The following is a 17259-nucleotide window of genomic DNA, read 5'->3' on the forward strand; positions in this document are numbered from 1 at the left end:
CACAGATGTGCCTTTGTGGCTGGAGACTCTTGAGTGCTGGGTCCACTGCTGTGTGTGTGTGTGTGTGTGTGTGTGTGTGTGTGAAAGAGAGAGAGGTAGGGAGGTTCGTTGAGGTGAGTGAGAAGGGGAGGAAGGGAGAGGAGAGGACGACATGAAGATTGGGAGGGAGATGAGAGAGGGGGTGTGAGAGACACTGAGAGAACTAGATACTGTGAGGGATAGAGATGTTGAGAATACATTGTGAAAGAGATTGAATGAGTGACAGAGAGATGGTGAGAGAGGAACATTGTGAGAGAGTTTGAGAGGGAGGTTCACTGTCTTGAGGATGAGAGAATGGTGGAGAGAAAGATTAAGAAAGACATTGAGAGATGGAGTGAGCTAGAGGGGGAGAGAGATTGATTTAACTGAGGTGAACAGAACCTGGGGTCTTTTTCCCACAAGGCAGGGGGCCCTCAGGGCCTGGTGATTTGGAAATACTTGGATGACTTGGCCCACAAATAGATTCACCTTCTTTAAGTGACAAAGGCTGTGGTGTGTGTGTACGTGATGTTGGGCTGGGCTGGTCTCTTGGAGGTGGGTCTTGACCATGGTGTGCCTACATGGCAGAGTAGGAGGAAATGGTGCTCACTTCTCCTGGTCAGTGCTCCCTGCCTCTCTTTGGCCAGGAAACAAAGATGAGAGCTTGCTGAACTGTAGATAAACTTTTGAGTGCCTCCTGTAGGCTTGTTCTGGAGGGGCCTAGAAGGGAATAATGGGCAGTTGGGGTAATTATTTATGGGACCTGGGAGGGTCTGGCATAGGAATCCACAGTGGCAGAAGTCTGGAGAGCAAGATGGGAGGGAGGAATGACTTGGAGTCAGTGGGCTGATCCTGGGGTGGGGGTCATCAGCAGTTGAGTGGGGTGATGAGTGAGGCTGTGCTCAACCACCGTCTCCTACCACCTCAGTTCCCATCCCTAAGGCTGGTCTTCTTATAGCCAATACCCCCCTGGGAGGAGGGCAAAAAGGTGAGAGTAGGCTCAGTCTTGGGGGGCTTCAGAAGGGCCTTGGGTTGGGATCTGAGGACAGGTCTTGGGGTGGGGGCAGCACCCATGTTGTTGATGACCTTCCAGCCAGCAGCTTGGAGGACCTGCCTGTGTGTGGTGCATGGACTTCAGGCCTGCATGTGCCTGGAGTGGGTGTGTGGGTGCCTGGCTGGGAGAGGGGTGCGCATGCTCTGGTGACTCAGTGACTGCTGGGAGCAGGCCTGGGTTGGGGGTTCTGAAATGGAAGGGCGCACATGACCTGGGGTGGACAGGAGGAGGCTCTTCCTCAGCTATCCCAGGAGTAATTCTGTGCGGCACCATGTCCTGGAGTAGCAGACTGGTCTGAAGCTACAAGTGCTTATGAAGTTCCTGGAGACAGAGCCCATGAAGTGTCTTGGAGCTTGGAGAACTGGGGGAACACAGCTGGAGTGGCAGATGCTTCCCCCTCCCATCTTCCTGCTCCGGCCCTGAGGACGCAGCTGGGCTGCCTTCTCTAACCCTGGGGGAGTGTGTCACAGGTGGGCCCTTTGCTATCCTGCAAGGAGGGTCACCACAGAGGGCAGAGCAGGCCTGGGTGTCTCCCCAGGGACACCAGGGCCCTCAGGTCTCCCTGGGCTGCAGGGACTATGGCCCTGAAACATCTCGCACTTAGATGGGAATCACTTAGCATCGGTGTTGTTGTGCCTGTCACATACACATTTGTCCGTCACTATCTGCTCACCTGTTGCTCCCAACGTCCTACACTAGTGCACACCCTCCTCCACCTGTGCTGTGCAGGTATTCCTGCTCATGTCTCACACACACCTGTGCTGCCCACTGGTTACAGGACGGTCCCACAAACTGTACCTTACCTTCCTGAAGTTACCTGCCACACACTTGTCACTGGCACCCGTGTGACCCAGCTGACTCACTCCTCTATGATAGTGTCTGGGCCATCAGTGCTTCATCCATGGTTGGCCTTGCGGACACCGAGGGTGGGACTCAAACCCAGGAAGAGGCATTTCACTGGCCTGATGTTTACTCACCCTCCTTCAACCCCAGATTGCTTTGGGAACTTCCTCTTCCATCTGAGCAACAGTACTGGAGGATTGCCAGGCCTCTTCAGTTGGGCTCTGCCTGGCCTGTGGTCTGGTGTGGTCATGTTCCTGAGCTGTGTGGGTCTCAGCCAGGGGCTGCTATCCTTGCAGACATGTGGGGCCTTTTGAGGCTTGACCTATCCCCAAGCCACCCCTCCTTGTCTCCCTGCCCAGCTTGGCTCAGCTCTCTCCTTTCACATATGCGCATTCTGGTCCCCTGCCACACCTGAGTCACTTCTGACCCTGGAAATGGGGGAATCACTGACCCTGGTGAGAAGGTCTCCCTCCAGCGTGGGAATAAGCTTTCATGGGGATGAAGGGAGTCCTATTGCCAGATGGTGGGGAGTCTTCAAAGAGGCAGAGGGCTGTGTCCATGATGGAGGAGGTCAAACTGACGAGGCCTGTACCATGCAGACTGGGACCCTGTTTCTTGCGGGGTTAGGAGCCTCTCATGTGGGTGAGGAAAGTCCTAAGGGAAGATCACGGAGCCCTGGGTGGGAGTCAGGATATCTCACTGCAACATGTCAGTGGGAAGATTGCATTTAGCTCTGATGTGGACTGACCCACCCTCCCTTCATCTCCTTTCTTCCTCCCTTCTTTTTAAAAAATATTTAAATACTTGATTATATTTCATATGACTGGAGAAAAAATACCTTGTTGGCTTTGGGACTGAGCAACTGGGTGTATGTTTTCCATTTTCCTGAAGGTTAGGACAGGCTCGTGTGGGAGCGTAAAGAGAAAATTCTGTTTTACTCTTTAGAGATGTCTGCTGTGTGGAGCAAGCTGGTGGAGTTTGGAGCTCAGGGAAGATGAAGTCAGGGCAGGAGATACACATTTTGTAACTATGCGTTTATAAAGATATTTGAAGTTGTGGATGAGATCATGTGGAAGGATGCTGAGATCAGAAAGGAGAGGAGGGCCAAATCTGAGCTCTGGGCTCATTTTTCCCTCAGCAAAGGGGATGGAGCAGGGGGTGCTAGTGATGTGGGTGGGCATGGGGAGGGGGTGGTTGAAGGTGGCATCAGAGAAGCCATGGGGGAAGAGGGCAGAGAGAGGAGGACAGGAGGCTGCTGAAGGAGTTCAGACCTTGAACAAGTTGTTTCAGAGCTGCAGTGGGGGAGACATAGATCTGAGCTCCTAGAGATGAAGAAAGGGAAGGAAAAGGAGGCAGCCAGCTCCCCCAGCTATATGGGCTGGAGGTGCAGCAGCGGTAGGATTTGGGTCAGGGCAAGTCCTTATAGGATGCTGAGGCCTGTTTGAGGCTCCCTGCCCACATCTCTCAAGAGCATGTACACTCCATGTGGGCATTCCCTGGGTTGTCTTTCCCACCAGACCCCGGTCCACATGGGGGCAGGGTCTGTGACTTCAGTGGTCACAGCTGTGTCAACTAGGAGCCCAGCATCCAGCTCCTAACGTGCTGGTGAATGTTGGTTAAGGGCCAGTACTTGTAAAGCACTCAGGATGCTAACAGGTGAGTAATAAATACTCAGTAAAAGTGCATAACTGTTGACTGCCGGCCAGGAAGTAGCTGAAGACAGAGTGGTTCTGGAGGTCTTGCTCCAGATCCTGATGGATAGAGCAGCACCATGCAGGCCAGCTTTATGTGCCGGCACTGCAGCCAGCCCCTGAAACTGGACTGTGTCACCACCCAGGAATCCACTGCTCCATTACTGCCCCCAGCCGAGGTCAAACTGGGAGGGAAGTAGGAAGGGACTAACTCAGGAGAGGGGCCATTTATCAACCCCTGTCAGAATGTGTCTCACACATTCATCCCCCAGCCTGGTTGATGTCTGCAGAAAGTGCCAACAGCTTCACTCTGATTGGGAGGTGTCTGACACAGCCCCAGGGAGAACATTAGCTAAAAAGTAAAATCACTGGAGGCTTTCTGACTTCCTGTCAGGGCAAACAGGTGTGGGTCACCACTGGGTGAGGGAGGCACAGACTGTTTTGGGCCAGCTGGACACTCAGCTCAACCTCCCTGAAGACAAGTGATAGAGCTGCAAATGCTGTTTGGAGATCTCAGAGCAAATGAATGAAGATGATGGTTAACAGCTACACATGGAGCTAAAGGAACTGGCCTTGGGGGAGAAGAGGCTGATTAAGAGCTGAAAGAAAAGAACTTCAAGGTAGCGGCAGGATATCTTAAGTGTGTCCAGGCTGAGGCTGAGACTAGACCAGGGGAAGCTCAGTATCGCAACACACTGAACTTAAACAGTGACAGCTGGAAGGCGATGATGAGCTGAAGGGTGTAGAAAACCAGATGCCTTATGTTTCTGGAGAATGAAACAAGCTGAATGCTGCTGGGAGCTGGACGGTGTTGCTACCAGTGCCCTGGCCAATAGGATGGGTTTGAAGTTTTAGAGGTTTTGGTGTGTTCCCTGTGGAGTCTGAAGTCTCAGACAGATGTAAGGAGCTGCTGATACAGTGGTCTGGGGTCTGTGTTTTATCTAAAGGAACAGCAGGTTTCCTGGGCTGTGTGCAGCAGTTCGCAGAAGAGGCTGAGAAAGAGGACTTCCTTACAGGTTGGATGTGAGAGGGCAAGATGGAAGACAGAGGAGACAGTGGTGGCTCCAATTCTGTCAAACCCAGTTCAGCTCTGAGGAACAGTGGATGGAAACTCTGATACTGTTGAATGTTAAGTAGGGCCTTGCTTGGGTAGCCTCAAAGTTTCATAATAAATGAACTCCTTTTTTTCCTCATGAAGATACTTGCCTTAAAGACGTAAGTTTTTTGTTTTGTTTGCAAAAAAAGTTCTAAATTAAATTCAGGTCATGTCAAACAGCACATGTTTACAGTACCAAAAAAAAAAAAAAAAACCCAAAAAACCCAGGAAAAGCCACTGTATTTTAAAATATCCATTGATAGTTTCCAGAACTAGAACAGGCCATGTACAGTGACTAGCCCATGTCATAATTTTGACTTGTAACCCCATGCCTTCCTTTTCAAACTCTTATCTTCAAAGTGTCCAGCTTAAGTGTGCTTGTATTTTTTTTTTTAAGCCTCAGTTGAATTGAGATTGGTGTGTTTTCACTGGATTTTATCTCTCTCAACTTCCTGTACTCAAAATATGAAATAGAAATTTTTATCTCCACTGAGATGATTAAATGTGTAAGCTACACAGTTGGATAATGTGAGAAAATGACAACATTATATAAGCTGTGTCTGGTCACCATATGATGTGATTGAAAGTTTGTACTGTAACACATCTCTCTTGGTACTAGGTTCTAATACCGAATAGCCACTCGCTGTGTGTTAGAGATATGAAATGGTGTTGGATACCGTTTCCCACCCTGAGTCACGTGGCCATTTTGAGTCTTTTCCCCGTCCTTCTTCTGCTGCTGGGCCTCATCTTGCCCCACAGTGCTGCTCTGAACCTCCTTGCCTATTCCAGTTGTCTCCCTTCCCACTCTGCTCAGGGCTGGGTATGACCGTCCCCCACCCTTCATCAAGAGGAAGAGTGGGCTCAGTTCCTCCTCCTCTGAAGGGAACTCATTGGCTTGCAGCAGCCCTGGCCACCTCCTTGCCAGGGTCGTAGGGAGCATGGCTTGAAAGCTTGTTCATGCTGTCCCCACTCTAAAGATGCTCCCTAGACCTAGAGCCCTTTCCTTTTCTTCTTGTCCTTTTAAAAATTTTATATCAAGACATATATGTGCAGTGAAGCTAGAAAACATGTTCAGTTTGAAGGAAAGAACACGTGGCAGCCGATCTGTTTCCTAGTGAAAGATTGCTGCTGTGAGCCGTGAGTTTCGTCAGGATTCGTGACCTCTGGAGGAGAGGATTTTGTCCTAGGGTCAGAGACAAGGCTTGACTACTTGGAGCTTTTTGTGTAGCAAAGTTTTATTAAAATATAGAGATAGGGAAAGCTTCTGACATAGACATCAGAAGGGGACAGAAAGAGTGCCTCCTTGCTAGTTTTTAGCAAGGTGTTTTATGTCTGTTCAGTTCAGTTCAGTCGCTCAGTCGTGTCCAACTCTTTGTGACCCCATGAATCGCAGCACACCAGGCCTCCCTGTCTATCACCAACTCCCGGAGTTTACTCAAACTCGTGCCCGTTGAGTCAGTGATGCCATCCAGCCATCTCATCCTCTGTTGTCCCCTTCTCCTCCTGCCCCCGATCCTTCCCAGCATCAGGGTCTTTTCCAATGAGTCAACTCTTCGCATGAGGTGGCCAAAGTATTGGAGTTTCATCTTCAGCATCAGTCCTTCCAATGAACACCCAGGACTGATCTCCTTTAGGATGGACTGGTTGGATCTCCTTGCAGTCCAAGGGACTCTCAAGAGTCTTCTCCAACACCATAGTTCAAAAGCATCAATGTTTTGGTGCTCAGCTTTACTCACAGTCCAACTCTCACATCCATACATGACCACTGGAAAAAAGCCATTAATCAGATAATGAGAGACACCTCAAGGCTGAGGGAGTTTCATCAGGCCTCTCTTTCACAATATGCATTTTTGAGATGGGATGGCACAAGGTATGTCATCCCCTGGCCATAAAGCAATTGACAGAATACTGGTTTGTTGAGCCATTATCAGCCTAAGGTTTGAGGAAAGAAAAAGTCTCAGGTGGAACATTTTGAAGAAAGGCAGATTCCAAAGTAAATACATAGTTTCATTAGCATAGCTTAGGAAAAACATTTCCATAAGAAAAACACATTGGTTAGCTCAAGGCAGAACCAGGCAGAAGCCTCTTTTAATTTTGTGTAAAGAAGGAAAAAAAACACTTGCCACTTGCAGTTTATTTCCTCCTGCCGCTTGGGGACCCCTGGCCTTCCTGCCTGTTACCCTCTCAGTCCCCCCTTTTCTTTTAGGAGAATTATGTTGCTTAGGGAAGGGGCGACATTCTCATTCCATAACTGCTTCTGAGCTGACAAGGGGCGTTGTTCCTAAATTTGTGAGGCAGCATATTGTCCTAACCCTCCTATTAAGGATCTCTGATCCAGAGGCCCCAAGTAGTAGTTGGAGGAAGCTGTGGCACTCATAGGAGTTTGGACAAACATTTGTAACTTAAAAGCCTTCATGTGGTGGCTAGAAACAAATCCAGTTACACAGTTACAGATGCAGGGAGCAAACAGCAAAAACAGAACAATCAGAATTACTACAATTAAGATAGTTTTCCACCATGGGCAACTAGTTAACATCTCCCAAAGTGAAGCAACTGAGGCTTCAGAATACCCATAGCCTGAATTATCTTGTTCATGTATTTAGTAAAGTGAGTGACATTAGGGCTTATTGTAAATAATGGCACAAGTTCCTCCTTGTGTGACTATTAGAATATCTAAGGTCAATCTGTTGTTCAGCATTAAGGGCTGAAATAGCTTTTTGAGAATCTTGTAAGGTTTGTTGAGTAAAGTTAGAGCATCAACTCATAGCATAATGTCTGTAGTTCCCTTAGCGGGAACGAATATTGCAGCCAAATAATCATACCAATGAAATGCAGACCTTGTCCAATGAGTTCTAAGGTGTGGTAAATTAGCAGGCTTCTCTGGAAGCTCTGAAAATATGAAAGTGAAAGTGAAGTCACTCAGTCCTGTCCGACTCTTTCCGACCCCATGGACTGTAGCCCACCAGGCTCCTCCATCCATGGAATTTTCTAGGCAAGAGTACTGGAGTAAGTTGCCATTTCCTTCTCCAGGGGATCTTCCCAACCCGGCGATCAAACCCAGGTCTCCCGCATTGTAGGCAGACGCTTTACCGTCTGAGCCACCAGGGAATCCCCTGAAAATAGGAAGGCAAGAGTAAAAGCTAGACCTAGGGTTCTTATCCCTATCCAGCCTGGGGGAAGCCACGCCCACAGGTAGGAGCCACATATCCATTAGGTCCCACTTGGAGCAAGCCAGTGTGGCTGAGGGGTCGATCAGTGCCTGGCCAGGCAGAAGGAGGACCTGTACTGGGGTTGAAAAACACAGGAATGACTACATGCATATTTCCTGAGGCAAAAGATTGTTTCCAGTCATTATAGTTGTTGGCTAACTTCTGGGGATGGCTCTATTTGTTCCCAGCATATGGGAGCACTGGACATTAGGTGTCCCTTTTCAGGAGTTAGCCATATGACCTCATCCCATATTTTATAAATATCAGGTAAAAATCCATCAGATCTAGACCAATTTGTCATCTTATGCGCAGCAAAATCGTAATTAAGTTGAAACAATCCAAATTAAAAGTCACATTATGTCCATAGTTAAGGTGCAAAGTATTAACACCAGTCCATTTTAGGATTGTTAGATGTCATCATATTAAGAAGAGGCATCGCACATGACTGTTGTTGTTGAAGGTAGTTGCAGACTAGGAGAAAGTCATTTCTTTGAAGTGGAGACGCCCACCACAGGAAGTCTTCCATTGATGAGGAGGGGCGCACTCTGCAGATCCAGCAATTAGACTGATTGTAGAATGGGGCTTAGGAATGAGCCCAGGACAGGAAGGCATTATCTGGAGAGATGAACAGCAGGATTTTGGAGTCAGCAGAAGCAGACCCATATATAGATTATCAGGCCCATTTGAAAAGTGAAAAAGTAAAAGCATAGAGAATAAAGATAGAATGACTGGCTTAGCCTGAAGGGTCAGGATGCCACTTTTTAACTCAAGCGTGGTGAACCCACGAATCAGTTCCTGGCACCTTGACAGTTCTGGGAGAAGAAAGAATAACCTGGTAAGGGCCTTCTTGAGGCCGCAAGAGATGGCCCCCCAGGTCCCAAAGTCTTTATCAGGACCTTGGTTCCTGGCTTAAACGATGGCTTGTTTGACTCAAAGCCTGGGTTATGCATCACCTCCCAGAATTCTTGTGATGCCTGTTGAAAAGCTGAAATCTGCCACCAACTTTAAACTTAGTTATTGGTTCTTCTAACAACAATGACTGACAGACAAACTCTGACCCTGTGGGCAAGCTCAAAGCAGGAGCTTGCAGGAGAGCAGTTTGTAGAGCCTTAAAAGCCTTCTGAGTATCTGGAGACCAAACCAGTTTGTCAGTTTGGTCTTGTTGAGTTTCAGTTATAAGTTTATATAAAGGCCAGGCAAGTTCCCCATAACCTGGAATCCAAATGCGGCAGTAGCCTGTGATGCCCCCAAATCCTCTCAGATGTCTTAAAGCCATAGGTAGGGGATGATTTAGTATAGGCTTAATTCTCTCAGGGCCTATGGCCCTCATTCCTTTGGATATGATTAGGCCCAGATATTTAACAGATTGTTGACAAAGCTGAGCCTTTTCCCTTGATGCCTTATAGCCACAGCCAGCCAAAAGGTTTAGGAAGCCTTCTGAGGCTTGTGAGCAAGCTTCCTATGTCTCAGAACAGAGCAGAATATCATCTACATATTGTAACACCAGTAGCCCCACTGCCTTGGGGCTATTAAAGTTTTGTAGGTTCTGTGACAAACTCTGTCCGAATAAGTGAGGGCTGTCATGAAACCCCTGGGGCAAAACTGTCCAGGTTAACTGAGAAGCTGGCTGGGTAGGGTCTTCAAAGGCAAATAAAAATTGACTTTCCTCTGCTAATGGTATAGAATTGAAAGCATCTTTTGAATCAATTACTGAAAAATATTTGGCTCTTCAGGAATTTCAGACAATAGAGTACAAGGATTAGGCACCATGGGGTGTAAAGGATCCACAGCCTCATTTATTATTCATAAATCTTGAACTAGTCACCATTTATCATTTGACTTTTTCACACCCAAAGTAGGAGTGTTGCGTGGACTGTTACAGGGAATTAATAGCCCCTGCTCCTTTAAATTTTCAATGATATGTTTTAACCCTTCCTTAACCTCAGGTTTTAGAGGATACTGCTTTTGATGTGGAAAAAAGTGCAGGTCTTTGAGCTTGACAGTGACAGGAACAGCATTTTGTGCTCGACCCACAGTTTTTCCATCAGCCACACTCTAGGATTTATATTTTGTTCAATTAATGGGGGAGAAAAAGAGGGCTCCATATTCATGAAAACAGAGGCATGGAGCTTGCTCAGTATGCTGCTGCTGCTGCTAAGTCGCTTCAGTCGTGTCTGACTCTGTGCGACCCCATAGACGGAAGCCCACCAGGCTCCCCTGGGATTCTCCAGGCAAGAACACTGGAGTGGGTTGCCATTTCTTTCTCCAATGCATGAAAGTGAAAAGTGAAAGTGAAGTCACTCAGTTGTGTCCGACTCTTGGCGACCCCATGGACTGCAGCCTACCAGGCTCCTCCATCCATGGGATTTTCTAGGCAAGAGTACTGGAGTGGGGTGCCATTGCCTTCTCCGGGCACAATCAGAAACTCATGTGAAAACAGCCCAGAATCCTAGTTGCAGCTTAGAGGACAACTGAAATAATAGCGTTTGGCTTGTCCAGACATTGCAGTTACAATAGTGGATTGGGAGAAAGTGGGCCAGGGGCTTCAGTAAGCACAGAGTAAGTTGCCCTCGTGTCCAAAAGAAAATCGACTGATTGGCCCCCCACAGTTATTAATACCTGGGGTTTCTCAGGTGTAATTAGGGTGGGAGCTTTTGTGGGGACCCCTGGGCACCTTTAGTCCTGTTTGTCTTGAGAGTCCAACCCCTGGGTCCTATGCCTCTGGGGGCAGTCTCTCCTCCAATGTGGTCCTTTGCAGATTGGACATGGACCTGAGGGCAACTCAGAAGCCTGAGGGCAATCCTACTTGAGGTGCCCCTCCTTTTCACAGTAATCGCGAATCTGTCCCTTTCCACCTGGGTCCCTCTGCGCACTTTTCTCAGGCTGTCTCAGAATGGTTCTGACCACCATTATTAGGGCTTCAGTCTGTTCCTTGGTCTTTTTCTGCCTTTCCTTCCTCTCCTCATATTCCTTGCCATAATAAACTGTCTAAGCCAGTTGTAACAGATTATCTAAAGACTGATTTGGTCCATACGCCTGTTTTAGTAGCTTATAGTGGATATTAGGAGCTGACTGAATGAGAAATCTATCCTTTAAGATCATTCTTCACTCTTCACTTTTGGGATCAATCTCAGTGAATCTGTGAAGGGCGTCTCACACTAGGAATTTACTGGGTGCTTCCTTCTTTTCCTGTTCTATGTTTGCCAGTTTGGCATAGTTTAAAGTCTTAGCCTATACTCACCTGAGTCCTTCAAGAATACATCTGACAAAATGACTCTGATTCCATCTTCCTTTAGCCGTGTTATAGTCCCAGTCTGGTTCTTTAGTTGAGACCACTGGATTCCTAGTAGGGAGGGCAGCTATCTTGTCCTCCCTCTTTCCTGGTGATTCATTACCAAGTCATTCATCTCTATAGGCAATAGCTTTCTCCAAAACTGGAGTTTTTGAGTCAGGAGTTAGCATTTGCCCCAGGATATGACTGTGTGGATCACAATAAACTGTGGGAAATTCTGAAAGAGATGGGAATACCAGACTTCCTGACCTGCCTCTTGAGAAATCTGTATGCAGGTCAGGAAGCAACAGTTAGAACTGGACATGGAACAACAGACTGGTTCCAAATAGGAAAAGGAGTACGTCAAAGCTGTAAATTGTCACCTTGCTTGTTTAACTTATATGCAGAGTTCAGTTCAGTTCAGTTCAGTTCAGTTGCTCAGTCGTGTCTAACTCTTTGCGACCCCGAGAACTGCAGCACGCCAGGCCTCCCTGTCCATCACCAATTCCCAGAGTCCACCCAAACTCATGTCTGTTGTGTTGGTGATGCCATCCAGCCATATCATCCTCTGTTGTCCCCTTATCCTCCTGCCCTCAATCTTTCCCAGCATCAGGGTCTTTTCCAGTGAGTCAGCTCTTCACATCAGGTGGCCAAAGTATTGGAGTTTCAGCTTCAACATCAGTCCCTCCAATGAACACCCAGGACTGATCTCCTTTAGGATGGACTGGTTGGATCTCCTGGCAGTCCAAGGGACTCTCAAGAGTCTTCTCCAACACCACAGTTCAAAAGCATCACTTCTTTGGTGCTCAGCTTTCTTTATAGTCCAACTCTCACATCCATACATGATTACTGGAAAAACCATAGCCTTGACTAGACTGACCTTTGTTAACAAAGTAATGTCTCTGCTTTTTAATATGCTGTCTAGGTTGGTCATAACTTTCCTTCCAAGGAGTAAGCGTCTTTTAATTTCATGGCTGCAGTCACCATCTGCAGTGATTTTGGAGCCCAGAAAAATAAACTCTGACACTATTTCCACTGTTTCCCCATCTATTTGCCATGAAGTGATGGGACCAGATGCCATGATCTTAGTTTTCTGAATGTTGAGCTTTAAGCCAACTTTTCCACTCTCCTCTTTCACTTTCATCAAGAGGCTCTTTAGTTCCTCTTTACTTTCTGCCATAAGAGTGGTGTCATCTGCATATCTGAGGTTACTTGTATTTCTTCTGGCAGTCTTGATTCCAGCTTGTGCTTCCTCCAGCCCAGCATTTCTCATGATGTACTCTGCATATAAATTAAATAAGCAGGGTGACAATATACAGCCTTGACATACTCCTTTTCCTATTTGGAACCAGTCTGTTGTTCCATGTCCAGGTCTAACTGTTGCTTCCTGACATCATGAGAAACACTGGGCTGGATGAAGCACAAGCTGGAATCAAGATTGCCAGGAGAAATATCAATTACCTCAGAATGCAGATGACACCAGCCTTATGGCAGAAAGTGAAGAAGAACTAAAGAGCCTCTTGATGAAAGTGAAAGAGGAGGGTGAAAAAGTTAGCTTAAAGCTCAACATTCAGAAAACTAAGATCATGGCATCTGGTCCCATCACTTCATGGCAAATAGATGGGGAAACAGTGGCTGATTTTATTTTTGTGAGCTCCAAAATCACTGCAGATGGTGACTGCAGCCATGAAATTAAAAGACGCTTACTCCTTGGAAGGAAAGTTATGACGAACCTAGACAGCATATTAAAAAGCAGAGACATTACTTTGCCAACAAAGGTCCGTCTGGTTAAGGCTGTGATTTTTCCAGTAGTCATGTATGGATGCTGAGCACCAAAGAATTGATGCTTTTGAACTGTGGTGTTGGAGGAGACTCTTGAGAGTCCCTTGGACTGCAAGGATAGTCCATCCAACCAGTCCATCCTAAAGGAGATCAGTCCTGGGTGTTCATTGGAAGGACTGATGTTGAAGCTGAAACTCCAATACTTTGGCCACCTGATGCGAAGAGCTGACTCATTGGAAAAGACCCTGATGCTGGGAAAGATTGAGGGCAGGAGGAGAAGGGGGCAACATAGGATGATATGGTTGGATGGCATCCCTGACACAATGGACATGAGTTTCGGTGGACTCCAGGAGTTGGTGATGGATAGGGAGGTCCGGTGTGCTGTGGTCCATGGGGTCGCAAAGAGTCAGACACGACTGAGCGACTGAACTGAACTGATAAATCACATCCTTCCACGTAAGATCATAAAGCAGAGTAACACCCTTAAAGGCTCTAATATATTTTTCTGGGTCTTCCAAATAGTCTCCCAGATCTTCCTTGATTCTTTGTATTTCTTGATAAGAAAAGGGCTTATTAACTCTCATAGAGTGGTTATTTTTCCTTGTGGGAGCTTCATGGAGAGGCAATAGCTTGTATGGCTTTCCTCAGCCTTTCTGACTGCCCTTTGCATATGATCCCAGAGAATGAACATAAAACCAAGGTGTCCCTTCTGAGTGTCACTACACCAGTATGTGTGATAGCAGAAGAGGTGGTGAAGGGCTGGCTAGTGAGGATAAAGTGATTTTTGTCCTCGAGCTATTAAGCCAATCCTTTCAAAGCCACCAGCGAGCCTCCTCTGGCCTGCTAAGAGCTAGCTTTACCAAGGAAGAAGCCCATTGCACTTCCAATCTGACCAAATCCTGGGATTCCTGATCTATGTCCTCAAAAACCTCATGGTCACGTGGTGCTACTATCCATATAGATTGGAGGCACAGCTGTGATAAAGACTCACTTTCAGGTTCTTACCCTCTGAGGCAGGCAGCTAAGAGAGCAGCTTCTAGCCTGAGAGACATTCTGGGAGATAGAGCTCTACCCAGCTACCGAACGTGCTCTTGTCTGTAGTGCGCAATACAACCACCAACATCGTGGACTGCAAGTCCCTTGAAAGTCTGTGACCCAACAGGTTTGGCTAGTAGTTCTAATTCCTCAGGCAGTTAAAAAGTGGTCAAAGAGACCAGGAAAAGGTAACTGAGAAAGGAATGTTCGGTCCACATGCTTCATCCATTTCTGGCAGCTTCTCTCGCAGGGATGTTGGGTGCTTCTTGGCATTGGCAGGTCAATATAAACTCCTGACAAGGCTCCCCTTTTTGGGGCTGCCTTCAGTCATTACGAGGCACCATGAAACCACAGAGCAGGGCTCAATGCTTGCTTCATGGATAAATTCACGTCTCTTTCTTGCTGCTTTCACACACACAGGCACACCGTAGAGTTAGTAAAGTACAGCAGAAAATATGTTTACTAGAAGAGCAAAGAACTAGAGCTCCAAGCGTCTTTACCTTGTCTTGAAGATCCTGGACAAGCCCTCAAGGTGAAAGTTTGCTGCTGTGAGCCATGTGTTACGTGATTGTGTGTTATGTGTCTGGGATTTGTAACCTCCAGAGGAGAGGATTTTGATCTGGGGTCAGAGACAAGACTTGACTACTTTTTGTATAGGAAAGTTTCATTAAAGTATAATAGAGATAGGGAAAGCTTCTGACATAGACATCAGAAGGGGACAGGAAGAGTGCCCCCTTGCTGGTTTTTAGCAAATTGTTTTATGTCTGTTAGAAAGCTATTAATCAGATAAGAGAGACACCTCCAAGCTGAGGGAGTTTTACTAGGCCCCTCTTCCACAATACGCATTTTTGAGATGGGATGGCACAAGGTATGTCATCCCCTGGCCATCGAACAATTGACAGGAATACTGGTTTGTTGAGCCATTACCAGTCCAAGTTTTGAGAAAAGAAAAAGTTAGTCTCAGGGGGAACCATTTTGAAGAAAGGCAGATTCCAAGGTAAATACATAGTTTCATTAACATAGCTTAAGAAAAACATTTCCGTAAGAAAAACGTGTTGGTTAGCTCAAGGCAGAACCAGGTGCTGTCAACACAGAATTAAAAGAAGCCTCTCTTAATTTTGTGTAGAGAAAGAAAAAAAAAAAAGTTTGCCACTTGCAGTTTATTTCCTCCTGCCGCTTGGGGACCTCTGGCCTTCCTGCCTCTTACCCTCTCACTAGCTGGAGAGATGAAACATAACCTGCACCACCCTCCATGTGCCCTGCTCTGAACACACTGCCCCCTCTCATGCTAAATCATGTGTTGATCCCTTCTTTACTTCTCTATGTAGTTTTACCACCTATTTGTGTATCCTTAAACAATTTACTGTTAAGTATTGAATGCTTTGGGGTTTTATATTAATTGACTCATCTAAATGTTTTCTTCTGTGTTTACTTCCTCTGCTCAACCTTCTTTGCCAAATGTTAGTTGATCTTATGTGCATAGGTTTGTTTCTGGGCTCTTGAGTCTATTCCATTGGTCTGTGTTTCTGTTTCTATGCCAGTACCGTGGTGTTTTGGTGGCTGTAGCTTGGTAGTATAGTTTGAAATCAGGAAGTGAGATGCTTCCAACTTTTTTCCTCTTTCTCAAGATTGCATTGGCTCTTCCTGATCTTTTGTGGCTCCATATGAATTTTAGGGTTACTTTTTCTGTTTTTGTGAGAAATGCTATTGGAAATTTGATAGGATTTGAGATTAAATTTATAGTTAGGTTTGGGTGATATGGACATTTTAACAATATTAATTCTTCTGACCCATGAACACAAAATATCTGTTTATTTGTGTCTTCAATTTATTTCATCAATGGCTTATAGTATTTCATTTCATTAGTTAGATTTTATCCCTTATTCAGACTTAAATTGAAGAAAGTGGAGAATACCACTTGACCATTCAGGTATGACCTAAATCAAATCCCTTATGATTATACAGTGGAAGTGAGAAATAGATTTAAGGGACTAGATCTGATAGACAGAGTGCCTGATGAACTATGGACAGAGGTTCATGACATTGTACAGGAGACAGGAATCAAGACCATCCCTAAGAAAAAGAAATGCAAAAAGCAAAATGACTGTCTGAGGAGGCCTTACAAATAGCTGTGAAAAGAAGGGAAGTGAAAAGCAAAGCAGAAAAGGAAAGATATACCAATTTGAATGCAGAGTTCCAAAGAATAACAAGGAGTGATAAGGAAGCCTTCCTCAGAGATCAATGCAAAGAAATAGAGGAAAACAGTAGAATGGGAAACACTAGAGAGCTCTTTAAGAAAATTAGAGATACCAAGGGAACATTTTATGCAAAGATGGGCTCAATAAAGGACAGAAATTGTAGGGACCTAACAGAAGAAGATATTAAGAAGAGGTGGCAAGAATACACAGAAGAACTGTACAAAAAAGATCTTCACGACCCAGATAATCACAATGATGTGATCACTCACCTAGAGTCAGACATCCTGGAATGTGAAGTCAAGTGGGCCTTAGGAAGCATCACTACAAACAAAGCTAGTGGAGGTGATGGAATTCCAGTTGAGCAATTTAAAATCCTGAAAGATGATGCTGTGAAAGCGCTGCACTCAATATGCCAGCAAATTTGGAAAACTCAGCAGTGGCCACAGGACTGGAAAAGGTCAGTTTTCATTCCAATCCCAAAGAAAGGCAATGCCAAAGAATGCTCAAACTACCGCATAATTGCACTCATCTCCCACGCTAGTAAAGTAATGCTCAAAATTCTCCAAGCCAGGCTTCAGCAATACATGAACCGTGAACTTCCATATGTTCAAGCTGGTTTTAGAAAAGGCAGAGGAACCAGAGATCAAACTGCCAACATCTGCTGGATCATAGAAAAAGCAGGAGAGTTCCAGAAAAACATCTATTTCTGAATTATTCTGAAACAGATGGGAATACCAGACCAACTGACCTGCCTCTTGAGAAACCTGTATGTAGGTCAGGAAGCAACAGTTAGAACTAGATGTGGAACAACAGGCTGGTTCCAAATAGGAAAAGGAGTATGTCAAGGCTGTATATTGTCACCCTGCTTATTTAAATTATACGCAGAATACACCATGAGAAACCCTGGGCTGGAAGAAACACAAGCTGGAATCTAGATTGCCGGGAGAAATACAAATAACCTCAGATATGCAGATGACACCAGCCTTATGGCAGAAAGTGAAGAAGAACTAAAGAGCCTCTTGATGAAAGTGAAAGAGGAGGGTGAAAAAGTTAGCTTAAAGC

The 17259-nt window shown here is 46.0% G+C and overlaps 1 pseudogene; it reads left to right on the forward strand.

Moving 5' to 3' along the window:
• LOC122421293 overlaps nucleotides 1–10721 on the forward strand; it is a 12835-nt pseudogene extending 2114 nt beyond the window's left edge.
• Nucleotides 10722–17259: the final 6538 nt, after the last annotated feature.

The sequence above is a fragment of the Cervus canadensis genome, chromosome 18, assembly GCF_019320065.1.
Source record: "Cervus canadensis isolate Bull #8, Minnesota chromosome 18, ASM1932006v1, whole genome shotgun sequence".
Taxonomy (NCBI): domain Eukaryota; kingdom Metazoa; phylum Chordata; class Mammalia; order Artiodactyla; family Cervidae; genus Cervus; species Cervus canadensis.